We start from the raw sequence: 15351 nt of genomic DNA, 5'->3' as shown, positions 1-15351 counted from the left end.
AGATCTTAGATTTTCTGGTGATCTTGTCTTATCTCTTTGTGTTCTGTAGGGAAAAACAAGGGTGGTCCATATGCTTTGGACCATGGACCGAGGGACTGAAAGCTCAATCAACTACTTTGATTTGTTTGAGAGCTTCATACTCTGTTACTTTCTATTTATGTTTAATTCCCCAAAGATCCTTTTCTTGCTTTAGGTCCCAATTTCATTGCATACTAGTACACAGTTAACTAATGGGTTACCTGTGAGGCAGAACTTACCAGAAATTACACTGTGCTGTCAGTGTCTTTTCCCTCATCATAGGAAACCCACGTAGATGTGTGCTTTCTGGTTTCTAGGGTTAACCACCTTCCCCATGCGTAGGTCCTTATGCAAGAAGATGAAGAAAATTATATTTAGCAGAATTCCTTTCAGCAAGAAGGCTGTTTTCTTTAGAGGAATTTCCTTGACAAATTTTCTTGGGGTAAAAAAACATGAGACCTCAAGGGACCTCACTGGGAAGAGGACAAATATGAGTGAAAAGATGGGAGGTTTGTCTCTGGCGCCTGCAGGAGACCAAGGATCTGGAGACAGAGAGATGAGGGAAGGCAGCTCACTTTGTAATGTGACTCCTCTTGACTCTGCTTCACCATCTCCCACATCATTAGTAAACCTACCAGCTTCCTGTCATGCTTGCAATGAGTGACCTTAAAAAAGAAATAAAAATTAATCTAAGAAAGAATTGAAAGCAGGTGTTAAAACAAAAAACTTGTACATGAAGGATCATTGCAGCAATATACACAGTATACAGTAGCCAAAAGGTGGAAATAACCTAAATGTCCATCAGTGTATGAATGGACAAATAAAATGTGGTACATCCATACAGTGGAGTATCACTCAGCCATTGAAAGGAATGAAGTACTGTTACATGCTACAACATGGATGAACAATGGAAACACGATGCTAAGTGAAAGGCCACATATTGTATCATTCCACTTATATGAAATATCCAGAATAGGCAAATCCATAGGGACAGAAAGCAGGTTAGTGGTTACTAGTGTGTAACGCAGAGGCACTGCTTAATGGTGATGAAGTTTCTGTTGGGGATGATGAAAACTGGAACCAGATAGTGATGATAGTTGTACAACATTGTGAAAATACTTAGCACCACTCAATGGTACACTACAAAATAATAAATTTTATGTCATGTATTTTGCTATGCACACAGCTTAGGGGCTGGGCTCTGAATGAACACGGTTTGGAGAGAGAGGGCAGCCAGGGGGATGTGGAATCAGAGGGTGTGTACTGAAACTGCACCAAGAGAAACGTGGAAGGTCTTTGACTCTTTGAGCCCATGGCACTGGTGTTTGCATTAAGGTTAACCAGATCTTTGGCAGCCCTAATGGATACTCAAAGAGAAATGAGAACTTTACAGATGGTTTTTAAACTTTGAAAGTACAAGCAACATCTGAATGATGTGTAATATATGAAATTTGAAGTGTATAAACATTTATAGACTTGCAGTTAATCTAAATTTACAATAGTGTTAAAAATCTTTTTTTTAATAGTGTTACAGGTTGAATGTGTGTATTCCTCCCACCCCAAATTCATATGTTGAAATCCTAAGCCCCTATGTAATTGTATTAGGTAGTAGGGTCTTTGGGAGGTAATTAGGTCATCAGGGTGGGGCCCTCATGAATGGGATTTGTGCCATTAGAAGAGACTAGGGAGAGCTTGTTCCTCCCTTGCTCTCCAACACATGTGGATCCTACAAGTAGATGGTCATTTGCAGACAAGGAAGTGGGCCCTCGTCAGACACTGGATCTTTGATATCAGACTTCTCAGTCTTAGAAGGGTGAGAAATAAGTGTTTGTTGTTTAATCCACCCAGCCTGTGATAATATGTTACAGCACCCTAAGTTGACCAAGGTATATAGTGTTGGGTGATCACTTGATCTACTTATCATTTGTGGGTGTGGTTTAAGTCTGTTCAGTGGTAGAATTCTCAGATCAAAGTTCAGCTTTGTGAATATGGAAATAGATCCTGACTCCAGTTTTTATCACCATTACCATATCTCAAATATATCAATTTCTATATCCATAAGAATGACCCTAGTATAAAGCTTTCCTTACAACTGTCCATGGAGAATGATGCTAAGGAACCCAAAATACTAGATAGGCAGGCTGGGGCAGTGAAAAGAGAAGGGACTTTGTCATTGGAACACATGCTTTCATCCCAGCTCACTAACACTGATGTGCATGGTTGGGAATGTTGCTAAATAGTTGATGTGGAAACAGCACCAGCATCCCACCCTGATGAAGAGCAGACAAATGCTAGGATTGTTCACCTTCTTGTCATTAGCCCCCATGTGTTTACTGGAACCAAGGCCACTGGATCCTGTGTGCGGAGGTCATGGTGGCAAGACTCTTTAATGAAGAAATCAGAACATTTCTTCAAAGCTTCATCTCATTCAAGTCCTTGCTCAACTCTGACCTTTTCAACAAAGCTAGCCCTGGACTACTGAACACTATTCTTCCCAAGCCCATTCTCTATCCCTGACCTTGTAGTGCTTTTTCTTTTCCAGTAGAAATTATAATCTTTTAACATAATAGGTCATTTATCAAATTTATTATTTAGTTTATGTCTTCTTTCTTGAGTATAAACTCTATGAGGGTGATCTACTTGTCCTTCACTCGTGAGAAATTAGAATCCTTCTCATTATAAACTGAGACCTGTGTGTGTGTGTGTGTGTGTGTGTGTGCATGTGTGTTGACCTCTGCCAACTTAGAGATGACTTTACCTATATATCATGCCATCCTGCTATTAACCATCAGGGGTAAAATTATCATTGCTCAACCAAGGTCATTCCTGCTGGAGACCCAGTTCATAGATCTCTGATTTCTGTGGAAATCTTCTCAGTAAAAATTAGTTTTTATTTTTCAGGTTGATTTTGAACTTCAGCGAAATCGTTGAAAGTGCAGTATGTACAATTTAAACCACATTGGAAAACACAGATAATGATGTTGCCAATTCTTAAAATAGACCTTGTTTGGCTAGTAAGAGCCACTTTTTTAAATAGAAGTTTTAGCTACATAATTTAACATTTAAATTTTAGCTTAAAAGTAATTCATGTGCTTATTATAGCCAGAGTAGCTCTGTTCTAGAATAATGCTCAGTTGGGGGGCATCTAAGAGGACATCCAGTAAGACTACACCACCCAGTGACATCTCCACACATTTCCTTAAAAACACGAAGAGAATAGCCACATTGTTAAAGACACAAACAGGTCACTTCTAGTCCTACGTGGAGGCTTTGTCTATTTTTTTTATGTGACAGAGTGTAGATGTTCAAAGGATAATTTGACCTGGGAAAACACTGCTGTGGTCAAGAAAAGAGAGGACAGTTTGTGCCTTCTCTCCTTTTCACTTGGTGATGGGTGTGTTCGGAGAGTTTATAATGTCAAATGTACAATTTTGATGAATGGTCCTAAAATTCATTTATGCTGACCTCTCACCCCTCCTCATTCTCCATCCCTCCATGATTTCTGAGCCTTTTTCAAGCATCAGGTCTTATGGGGAGGTGGAGACTGAGATGAATAAAACTCTGACACAGTGCCTGGGAGCACCTTATGGCCTGGTGAGTAATAAGTCTGTATATTGTAAACCTTGATCACTTGGGTTCTGAAACAGGCATTGCTAAGATCTGGTATGGTGGAGAGAGACTCTTATGTATATTATGTTAACACACCTGAGCTAACAAAAAACATTTTTCACACCCGAAGAAATGTTAGAAATGTTATTTTCTTCAAAATAAAGTTTTAAATACTTTCAGGCCTTCCTAATAAGAGTAACAAATCAGAGTCCAAGCTAAGGGGTCACTGAGATTTTCCTAGCTCCATAGCCATCCAAAGTCCCAACCATGAGAAAAACACAAAATGGTTTTTGATTAAGGCCAGCAGTGTTCTTTGGAGGTGGGAGAGCAGTCACATTTGTTAACATTCAGAAGAGAGTAAAAACTCCAGTGGCAAACCTTGGCTAGCATTGGATGTTCTGCAGTGCCTGGAAAGGACACCAGACCACTGTTGCTTTTCTTTGGTCATAGATTGGCTGACAGAAGTAGACAAAAGCCAACAGAGACGTGGTAATGTTTGCAAGAAAGAGATGGCAGTGGAAGGCTCCAGTCAATCCAGTCGATGTAATAGTTTTTTCTTGCTTGCTTTCTTGATTTTTGCCTCTCAACTCCAGGAATGTTAGAATCTCATTGTCAGAAAGGAAGTAAGATCAAGAGTGTGGATAAGTTGGTGGAGTTACTGAGGCTAAAGAGAAGTGTTCATGAGATTTGGGATGAAGACCAGGAATAATAACAAGGCAATAACAGCATGGAAAAGCAAAGTCAGACCTGTGCCCCAGAAAGCACACTGTCTGCAGCATTGTCTCTTTCCCACTCTGCCATTGCTAAGTCTTGGGGTTGTACTGAAAGAAGTAATCATTCCCCAAATAATTTCTTCGAAATAGAAACTGACTTGGGGGCACCTGGGTGGCTCAGTTGGTTAAGCATCTGACTCTTGGTTTCAGCTCAGATCATGATCTCATGGTTTTGTGGGTTTGAGTCCCACGTTGGGCGCTGTGCTGGCAGTGTGGAGCCTGCCTGGGATTTTTTCTCTCTCCTCTCTCCACCCCTCCCCTGCTCACGCTATCTCTGTGTCTCTAAAAATAAATAAATAAACTTAAAAAAAAAATTAAAAAAGAAACTGATCTTGGTTGGCTGGTAGTTTAACAGTATAATTCTTTTGATGGCTACTAGCTACATGATCAGAGACTTATTCAGCCTAACTCAATGACTGGGTGGCTTCACTGTGAGGACTCACACAGACCCAGATGACAGTCCTGTTACCTGGCACATGGGAAGCCAGGAACACCTGTGGCCAGGCTTCATGAGTCTGGGAAAGAGTTTAGTCCCCAAAATGTCCATGAGGATGCATTGTGACTCAATGGCATAGTCTTTTCCCCTTAGTATCAGGACTTCATGAAACAAACCCTAGTTCTCTATCATGGCCCACCTTAGCCAAGCTGAATTCCCTTTGCTCTGACTGTCTCTGAACATCATTCTGCCTTTGAACCTGCTCCTACCTGCTCCTTCTTCCTAAAAATGCCCTAAGAGAGAAAATCTTTGGGTTTAGCCACCACTACATATGGGATTCCCCTCTTGGGCTAAGATTGCCTTATGTCAGTGTATAGGTTGAGGTGCTAATCCAGTCACCAATGACTCAGATGGTAGGTCGTGTGCTATAGAATGAATTTAGGGTAGCAGGGTCAGGACATAAGGCTGTCTCCCTCAGAAAGGGCCAAATGAGGTAGATACTCAAGGCTCTTGCAAGGCTTTTGCTGAAGCAAGGCTTTTGCTGAAGCTCAAGTCTTATTTTTTACTTGTTTAATGTTTATTTATTCTTCTGAGAGAGAGAGAGAGAGAGAGAGAGAGAGAGAGAGAGAGCGCGCGAGTGTGGGAGGGGCAGAGAAAGAGGGAGACATAGAATCTGAAGCAGGGTCCAGGTTCTGAGCTGTCAGCACAGAGCCTGATGTGGGGCTTGAACTCACGAACCATGAGATATGGACCTGGGCAGAAGTTGGAAGCTTAGCCTACTGCACCACCCAGGCACCTCTGGAGCAGTTTTTTTTTGTAACTAGAAGGCAACTGATGGCCTGGGTGGGATGAAGTATATTGCATACCAGAGATCAAGGATGGCCATGATGTCGGACACTATCCTGAGGTTTATAAATAAACTGTGACAAAATTCATGTAAACACATCACTTGTTTTCCTACACGTATCTGGGGCTTTGTCCAGATAATCCAAATTCTGCTAAGCAGATGGTGTGGTAGAGTCAGGTGAGAGCACAGTCTTCAGAACTGCAGTCCTGGCTTCTTCTTCTTTAAATAAAAAATTTTTTAATGTTTATTATTAGTTATTTTTGAGAGAGAGAGAGACAGAGTGTGAGCAGGGGAGGGGCAAAGAGAGGGAGACATAGAATCCAAAGAAGGCTTCAGACTCTGAGCTGTGCCCGCAGAGCCCGATGTGGGGCTTGAACCTATGAACCGTGAGATCATAAACTGACTGAGCCAGCTAGGTGCCCCCAGAAAACCTCTTTCTATGTCTCAGTTTGTCTTACCTATAAAATGGTCTATGAGTACCTATCTAGGCTTTATCAACACAGTGTAAAATACACATTCTGCTGTTTAATGCCTCTGATGTCACCTGGATGGGCTTAGAGGCCTTCCTGTTCTTGTGGCCATTTTGGGGTCCCTTCGAAGGGCCTGGTTATCCACCTTGTCTTGGCGAATTGTGTGAAAATGTTCTTTTGACACAAGTTATTTCTTCCAGCCACCTGGCCCCCTTCCTACTGAACTCTTTCTCTTTCTCTTCAACTCTTTCTCTTTCCCTCTGATGTCCACTCATTTGGAGACCAACAGAATCAAAGTGGTAGCAGCTTTCATTGCCCACCTCACGTCTTGGGAATGGGGTATTTCCAGCAGCATTGGGTTGGCTTTAGTTGTGCAGTTTATTTTTACCCCAGATCCCTGTCTTCCCTATACCTCTAGATCATCCCCAGAGGGCTGGTTTCATTATATTTCTTCCTCATTTAATGGTGATGATCTTCCTCAAGTGGCTTCTCTTGGCTCTCAGCCTTGTCCATTACCCACGTGTAAATCCAAGTAATGGACGGGGATTCAGTTCTCTGTCATGAAGCTGAGACAAAACCAAGGTGTTTGTACAGAACACAGCTGTTCTGACGGTGCTGTGTACCCAGCAGAGTTCTTGAAGGCTGGTGATGCTTTAATTCCACAGCCAGAGCCTTTGAATCCTCTCCCCTGCACAGCTGCAGCCCCAGCACACATCTGTAAACTTGGCCAGCTCCCAGCATAGGAAGAGACTCAGTCAATGTTATAGTAAATAGTAAAATAATGTTACAATCATTATTTTCATTGCTGCCCAGGCCTACTTTAAAATTATTGTTCTCTGGTTCTGTCTATCTAATCTAACCTTACCTAATCTAACCCTATCTATCCATCCATTCATCCAATTTATCTAGTCTATCTGTCCTAGAGTTCTCCGGAGAAACAGGAAACGGAATCAGTAGGAATATATATATCTCCTTATATGTATATCTATATGTGATATATTACAGCATGAATGTGCATATGCATGTGCAATGTGCATATATACACATATATACACACATGTATAATGGGAGATTTATTATGAGGAATGGGCTCACATGATTGTCTGAGCTGAGAAGTTCTACAGTTTGCTCTCTGCAAGCTAGTTGGTTGTGTAATTCTAGCCTGGGTCTGAAGGCTGATGGTGTAGGTCTCAGTCCAAGGCCAGGAGAAGACCAACATCCCAGCACAAGAAGGCAGGCAGGGAGAAAAAGGGCCAACCTGCTTGGGATTCTCTCCCTCGCTCCCTCTGCCCCTCCCCTACTTATGCATGTGCACACCTGTGCTCGCTCGCTCTCTCTTTCTCTCAAGAATAAGTAAATTAAAAAAAAATAGGCAGAACTTTTTCAGGGCATTTGGAATTTCCTATTTCTGTTCTCCTTGGTACACAAGTGAACATCTCCACTGAAACTTAATGTGAGTGAAATGCTGAGCCCCACTGTGGCTTTTGCGTACTGATGACAACAAGGCCTGCTTATTTAGGTACCTGGAGCACCAGAGAAAACAGGAGATAAGCAAAAGGAGATAAGCAGATTGCAGGTTGGCTGCAATCTGATGCCTGGGTTTTCTCATGATGACAAAGCTTTCCTAGTGTTTTCTGCTCATGGCGCTATGTGCCGGCAGACCTATTTATTATAAGTATGGTTATGGATTCTTTTCTTCACAAATACCCATGCTACTCCACAAAGTAGACAATTTTCAGTAAGTAGAACTGATAAATCCTGTGTTACGGTTCATAGTCGCTGTGTGAACATGATGACTTTTGGAGAATTTGTGAGGATCCTCTCTGCAAGAGGGCTTCTCTTCTAGACACATTTGAAGTTTTAGAATTAGCTCCTCTTTGATGGCTGATTGATAAGTTTTTTCTTCAAGCCAAATCATTATGTGTATGGTCAAGTGTCAGAGGTTTGACGTGCTTGTGCGTATATGAAGGTGGCATTCCTGAGCTTCCTTGCAGGTTGGCTCTGCTCTGTGAGGATGGCTCTGGTTGCCTTGGGAAGAAAGCACAGCCCCAACCCTGAAGGACTGCTGGCCTCGGTGGGGGCTAGGTTGGTGGAGGGGTGATAGGCCTTGAGTGGCTAGGCTGGGTCCCTGGGGTCCCCTTCAATTCTGAGTGGCTCTAATTCTATAGTTTCGGAACCTTTAATCTAAGAGAGTAATAAAGCAATTGCTCCCAAACCCTGATGTACTCTATTCACTTATTACCATCCTCTCTTTTTCTTTCCTTTGAAATGAAATAATTACATTCTAAAATTTGAAAACAGGACATGTAGTCTGGAGACATAGCCCAAAGTCAAGTGATCGGGTGCCATTACTCCTTAATGATAGTGCATGAGGACACCCTGAGAGAAGACAAACTGGAATATTTAACAAATTTTTAAAATTGTTTTTTAATGTTTGTTTATTTTTTGGGGGGGAGAGAGAGAGTATGAGGGGGTAGGGGAGGGAGCAGAGAGAGAGGGAGACACAGAATCAGAAGCAGGCTCCAGGGTCAGCGCTGTTAGCACAGAGCCCGATGTGAGACTCGAACCCATGAGCTGTGAGATCATGACCTGAGCCAAAATCGGATGCTTAACCAACTGAGCCACGCAGGTGCCCCTTTAACAAGTTTTTAAAATGTTCATTTATTTCTTTTTTTTTCGAGAGAGGGAGAGCACGCTAGCGAGAACAGAGCAGGGCAGAGAGAGAGAGAGGGAGAGAGAATACCAAGCAAGGCTCTGTGCTGAGCATGGAGCCCAACACAGGGCTTGATCTCACGAATTATGAGACCATGACCTGAGCCAAAATCAAGAGTCAGTGCTGAACTGACTGAGCCACCCAGGTGTCCCAGTAAACATTTACAATATTTAAAAGCAGTCGGGACAAAGTTTAATTTTGCTTTTTCCTGGGCATCTATTTTCTGTATATATTTAGGATATCTATATATTGTGATATGAAAGCTGGGATGTGTGAGGAGGTAGAGGAGGGAAGGAAAACACCAGGTGATAAGTCGTTGCCTAAAGAGGACAGAGAATAAATGTCCCTTACATGCAGGAACTGATTTCTAATCTTTAAAAACTACTATCTTTATTTTGACTGGTTTCAGATTCAAAGTGGTCTCTTTCACTCACACCTTTGGATGGCTTTCCTCCCAAACACAAGCAAACACGTGAGCGTCACGTGCTCTGGAGCCCAAGGATTGTCTCTGGGGCTGGATCCGCTCTGACATCAGCATTAGGGTGGTTGACCATCAAACATTTCTCTGAATTCAGGGAGCCTGTCAGGGCTACACTGGAGCCGGTTCTTGATGTCTTGTCAGGATTCAGAGTCTATGCCAAGGCAGATACACGGGCGCAGATGCTGGCACATTTGTCCGCATGGGCAGTCGAGGGAGAGGTGACAGCTGGCATGCGCTACCCACAGGCAGACCACACGGGGGTGATCACAGCCGACTCTGCGCCAGGAGGGAGGCAGAGCAAATCACAGATGGCACCTGAGGAATGAGAAAATTGCTTAACTTATTTCCTTCCCTTCCTGTTACTACAGCCTGGGGACAACTTGGGACATTCTGTGGTATTCTAAGAAGAGATATTTGAACTGCTGCCTCCACAGAGGCTAGTGAGGGAGACTTGCCTTCCTCACAGAACTATAATTGTGTAAACATAGGAAGGCTGCACCTTGGACCCCACATTTCAGCAGTTGGGAGGGTTGCGGAGTGGGGTACAGAATTTTTTTTTTAGTATTTATTTTGGGGAGAGCACAAGTGGGGGGGAGGGGCAAAGAGAGGGGGACAGAGGATCCGAAGCAGGCCGTGCGCTGACAGGCTGACAGCAGTGAGCCCGATACGGGGCTCGAACTCACGAACTGCAGGATTATGACCTGAGCCGAAGTCAGACGCTCAGCTGACTGAGCCACCCAGGTGCCCCTGGAGTACAGAATCTTGCCTTGCTGTCTACAGAATCTTAGGTCCTAGAGCTTGTGTTATGGCCATAGCAACCTTTTGAACAACAGTGGCACCCATCTTGAGGAAGGTCTTGGCACATCTCCGATGTAGCCACAAAGAGCCCCAAGACTGCAGAGCTGAGCAAGGCGCCGCTCCTGGATTCTTGTCTGTGAGAACTACTCCAAAACCACCCACAGTGCCTGGAGGCTGTAAAGGTCTCTGGACGAAGTAGCAGCCCCTGACCTTTGAACTTACAGTGCAGTACCTACTTGTAGCTTCAGACCCGGAGACAGGCGCTTTCGTGGATTATATCAATCTGCACAGCAACTCTATGAAGTTGGATACTTCTTTCCCCCTTTTTAGAGATGAGGAAATGGAGGTTTACAGACATGAGATAGCCTGCCTGGGGCCACACAGTTAATGAGAGGTGAGGCTGGGGTTGAATTCAGGCAGTCTGGTTCCCGATGCTCAGTTGGGGTTGAATATTTTTTAATGCGGACATTAGCAATGACCTTTGTAAAAGGAAGCCATTCTTCCTTTTTCACTCCTGTCAAGATGGAGTGACATGAGCTGTACCTGTACAAAGTATTCTATGACAAATCCAGTGACACTTCCTTACCTTGATTCTTAATCCAGGATGTCCGAATCTTAGGAATGACAGGAACATACTGCAAATCAAATGACTCTAATTTGGTACTTTAAGTCAAGGAGGCCAAAGGAAAATCTCAGGAATGGAGTAGATAACAGTATTTAGTGCTACAGAGGGAGAAAGTAAAGTAGGAAATTAGAAGACTCCATCAGACTTGTGGATTAGATTTTGTGAGCTAAAACTCCCTATTGTCTCCTTCTACAGCAAAAGAGGTATTTTTTCTCTCACACTTTTAATTAAGTAGATAATATACAAATGGTACTCAACTCTAAGCATAGAAGAGGTTTACAGTGAAAAGCCTCTCCATCTCCTTCCCATTCATGTACTCCAGGCACCCAGGTCCCTTTTTAGGAAGCAAATGTTGCTGGTTTATTGTGTATCCTTCCTGGGATAGTCTATATACACACACGATAAATAAGTGTATAGAATTTTTTTTCTTTTTACAGAGCATCATACTATATGCAGTGTTCTGTACCTTTTTGTTGTTAATTTAACAATACATCTGTAGTCTTGTAGACCATTCCATAATAGTGTATAGCAAGAGTTTCTTCATGACTTTTTGCAGCTGCATGGGGTTCTATGGTATGGATGTATTCAAATTTGTATAATGGAGGCATATTTTCAGCTGATCACCACCACCCCTCAAAAAAAAAGCGCCAACATTTAGGAAAGATAATGGAAATGGCTTTTTCTTTCAAGGACAGAAAGGTGCTATCTGGAGCAAGTAGATAGAGCAGAGGACCATTTGTGTGCCGAGGGTTATCTGTACTAGGTCTCATTGAACCCAGCAAGAGCTAGCATACTTCTGAGGGGCTTTCTTAAAAACTCCCACCCTGAGTTAGGATTTAGAAACTTCATTTCTGGAAATGGCATATACACTGGCTAGAAACAGCTAAGCTACTGTCTCCAGTCTTTTGGGGACGAGGAAATTATAAATCTCTTTGTTTGTGTAACTCTAGCATCCCCAGAGTATCTAAGTATCTCTCAGTTTTCTATCCTTTAATTCCGAATATCCTAATACTTCTATCATCCTGTAATTCTTCATGTCAAATGGAAAAGGTTCTATATTCTGATCTGGTCGGTTCACATTCCACTACTTACTAACTGAACAACCTTGGGTAGCTGCTAACCTCTTACCTTGTATTTCTGTATCTGTAAAGCAGGAATTGCATTACCTATTTTCTTAAGTTCTTTATCATTAGGATTACATAGGCTAACATCTAGAGCACCTAACAAAGTGCTGCTTCTTCACTGAAGTCTTAGGGAGGGCAGATATTCTCTTTTTTTGGTTTGTAAGACCAAGGTATTTTATATACTACAAAGACTATTCATTTTAAAAGATTTTTGATGATGCCAGAAATAGGTATGAAGATTAGGAGAGTTGAGAAGTATAGGATGGAGGCTAGTTGACCAATGGTGATGAAAGGGTGTTCTACTGGCTGTCCTCCAATTCATCTTAGGGTGAGTAGATCCGCTACTAAGAATCAGAATAGGCATTGGCTAAGTGGTTGGAATGTCATTCCTCGTTGTTTTGAAGTGTGGAGTAGGGGAATGATTGCTAGAATTAGGATGGAGAGGATTAAGGATTTAGGAGGATTAAGGATTTTAGGAGTACTAGGATTAAGACTCCTCCTAGTTGATTAGGAATGGATTGGAGAATTGCATATGCGAATAGGAAGTATCACTCAGGCTTAATGTGTGGCTGTTTTTTCTTTTTTAATATTTATTTATTTTGAGAGAGACAGCATGAGTGGGGAAGGGGCAGAGAGAGGGAGACAGAATCCAAAGCAGGCTCTAGGCTCTGAGCTGTCAGTGCAGAACCTGACGCAGGGTTTAAACCCACAAACCTCGAGATCATGACCTGAGCCAAAGTCAGATGCTTAACCGACTGAACCACCCAGGCGCCCCTGATTCTTGGTATATATTAAGTTGTAAATTGGAATAGAGGTTTAAAAATCAGGGGCGCCTGGGTGGCTCAGTCGGTTGAGCATCCGACTCCGGCTCAGGTCATGATCTCACAGCTCGTGAGTTCGAGCCCCGCTTCAGGCTCTGTGCTGACAGCTCGGAGCCTGGAGGCTGGAGCCTGCTTCAGATTCAGTGCTTCCCTCTCTCTGGCCCAACCCACTCGCATTCTGTCTCTCTCTCAAAAATAAATAAACCTTAAAAAAAAATTACAATTAAAAAAATCAGTCTTCTGTGACTTTGGTTGTAATCTTGGAATATTAATGATGGTAGCATACTTGGAGATTACATGATCACAGTTTTTTAAAAATAGAGGATACCCGAGCAGAAACTCACTTGTGTGTGAACTGCATAACTTAATTACTCACAGAATTAACAGTTCAAAGCATATTTTAGCACAAAAAGTAGTCCAAAAACAATCAGTTGTATTTTCACAAAAGATGTATAGTTGTAGACTTAGTGTAAGTAACTGTCAAATATAATAAAAATCAATGAAAATTCTGGTCTCTCACAGACAAGAGAGTTCTTGAATTGTGGTTTGTATTCTCTAGGCACATCTCAATTTTGAATCCATTTCTACTTCAACATCAGTTTCAGCAGTTCTGTGAAATAGAATGTGCTTCCTCAAAGCCAGTTAGACTGGTATATTGTTCAGAATTTGTCAACTATTTCATGTCTTTTTTTTTCCCCCTGGAAAATGGCAGGAAGTTCTCTCAAACTGTCTTAAGCCAAAAAGTGAACTTACTGAAACAGGTGATTGGAAGGGAAAAAAAAAGAGCTTCACGTATGTCTTGATTCTATCAGTATAAGTATATGGTCACAAAGAAATACTGAAGGAGCTATTTTTGTTTAAAAAGTTGATGGTTCATTAAACTTAATCTGAAAAACTTAGTTCTTCTTAAGTTTTAAATTCAATTTATAAATGTTATTATTCTACAGATAGATCTAATAGACTTTTCCTCTCAGATCTTTAAGTTGTTCATTTCTAGAAGTCCATTTTGGGCCTTTAAAAATATTTTCTTTATTAAAAAATGTTCTATCTTCTTGAATATATGGAATATAGTTCTAATAATTGTTTTAATGTCTTTGTCTATTCTATCATCTGTGACATTTCTGGGTCTGTTTCTCTTGAAAGGTTCTCATGATGAGCTTTATTGCCTGTGTCTTATCTGGTACGGTTCAGTTGGATTGCAGACACTAAATTTACTTTGTTGGGTAGATATTTTTTTATTTCTCCGTTCTTAGGCTTTTTTGTACATGGTTAATTGTAACAGTTTGATCTTTTGGGGTTTTGCTTTTAAGGTTAGGTGGGACCAAAACAGCATTTCGTCTAGGGCTTATATTCCCCAGCTCTGAGGCAAAAGCCTGTTAAGTACTTTTTCCAATCCTCTATGAATTATGAGGTAATTGGTTGATGGGAACAGACACTATTCCTGGTCCCACTTGGGCAAAGATTGTTCCTCCTCCCTGTGATCCTTGTAGGTGGTTCCTTCCCTGGCCTCAGGTGGTTTCCTCCTCACCTGCACTCACAGGCATTCATCAGACCCTTTGCAGATCTCTAGAGCTCTCCACTCCCTATTATCCTGCCTTGTGACTGCTAGCTGCCTTGACTTACCCACATGCCTAGCTCTGTCTGAGCAACTCAAGGAGCCTGTGCTGCAACCTGAACAAAAAAAAAATCTCGCTAGGAAAATGGGGCAGTTGTAGGATGCATCTTGATTGCTTCCCTTCTCTTAGGAATCACTATGCTGTGCTTTCTGATGTTCAATGTCTGAGAATCATTGTTTCTTATATTTGGGTTGGCATTTCTCTGGCTCTTCTAGGATGTTTAAATCATTCATTAGATTTTGTATCTCTTTCAAGGCTTTGCTGCTGGCTGCAACAGTCAAGTTACACTAGTGTAAGACCCAGGGGTTCAAATGATGTCACCTCTAAGCTCTGCACTGTCTTCATTCTCAGGTGTCTTGTGGCCATATCTATAGCCTCATTTGAAGGCCCTCCAGTTTAAGTCTGGCAGACAGTGGCTCTCTTGAGCCTTTCAAATAGTGACCTCAGCAGGAAACTAATAGCTTCTCATTGGCTGGGTTTAACTACTCACCTATCCCTTTATCAATTTTTGTTGTCAGGAATAGTTAGCTCCACCTGAGAAATATGAATGAAATAAGATTGGGGTGACAAAAATCAGGGAAAATGATGCTGATATGCAAATCAGCATTTTAGTCACTTAGCCATAATCCTTCAGGAGATCTTAGAATTCCTGTGGCTGTCTCTGGATTCTTAGGATACCACGTCATCTTGGTACACAGAGCTTGCTTTTTCAGCACAGTTATTCCTACTGAAACTGAGCCATGTTGATGGGGCTGATGCTTGATAATTTAGAACCATTGAGATTTCTCTTGTAAAAGCAGCTATAAATAAAGTCTGGTACATACTCATCAACATTCAGGGATCCCTTTGGATATCAATTTTTGAAATTCCAGGATTGTGTTGAACCCAGAGTAATAGAACAAAGTGAAGTTGAATAGTTCCTAGTTCTGCTTAGTCTGTTTCGATGTGGTCACTACAACAAATGATAAATTCAGGTTACTGCTTTCTTTAGTCCCATGTCACATCAGTACAGTCTCATCA

Source organism: Prionailurus bengalensis, chromosome B3 (assembly GCF_016509475.1).
Source record: "Prionailurus bengalensis isolate Pbe53 chromosome B3, Fcat_Pben_1.1_paternal_pri, whole genome shotgun sequence".
NCBI classification, from domain to species: Eukaryota; Metazoa; Chordata; class Mammalia; order Carnivora; family Felidae; genus Prionailurus; species Prionailurus bengalensis.
This window is presented reverse-complemented; position numbering follows the sequence as displayed.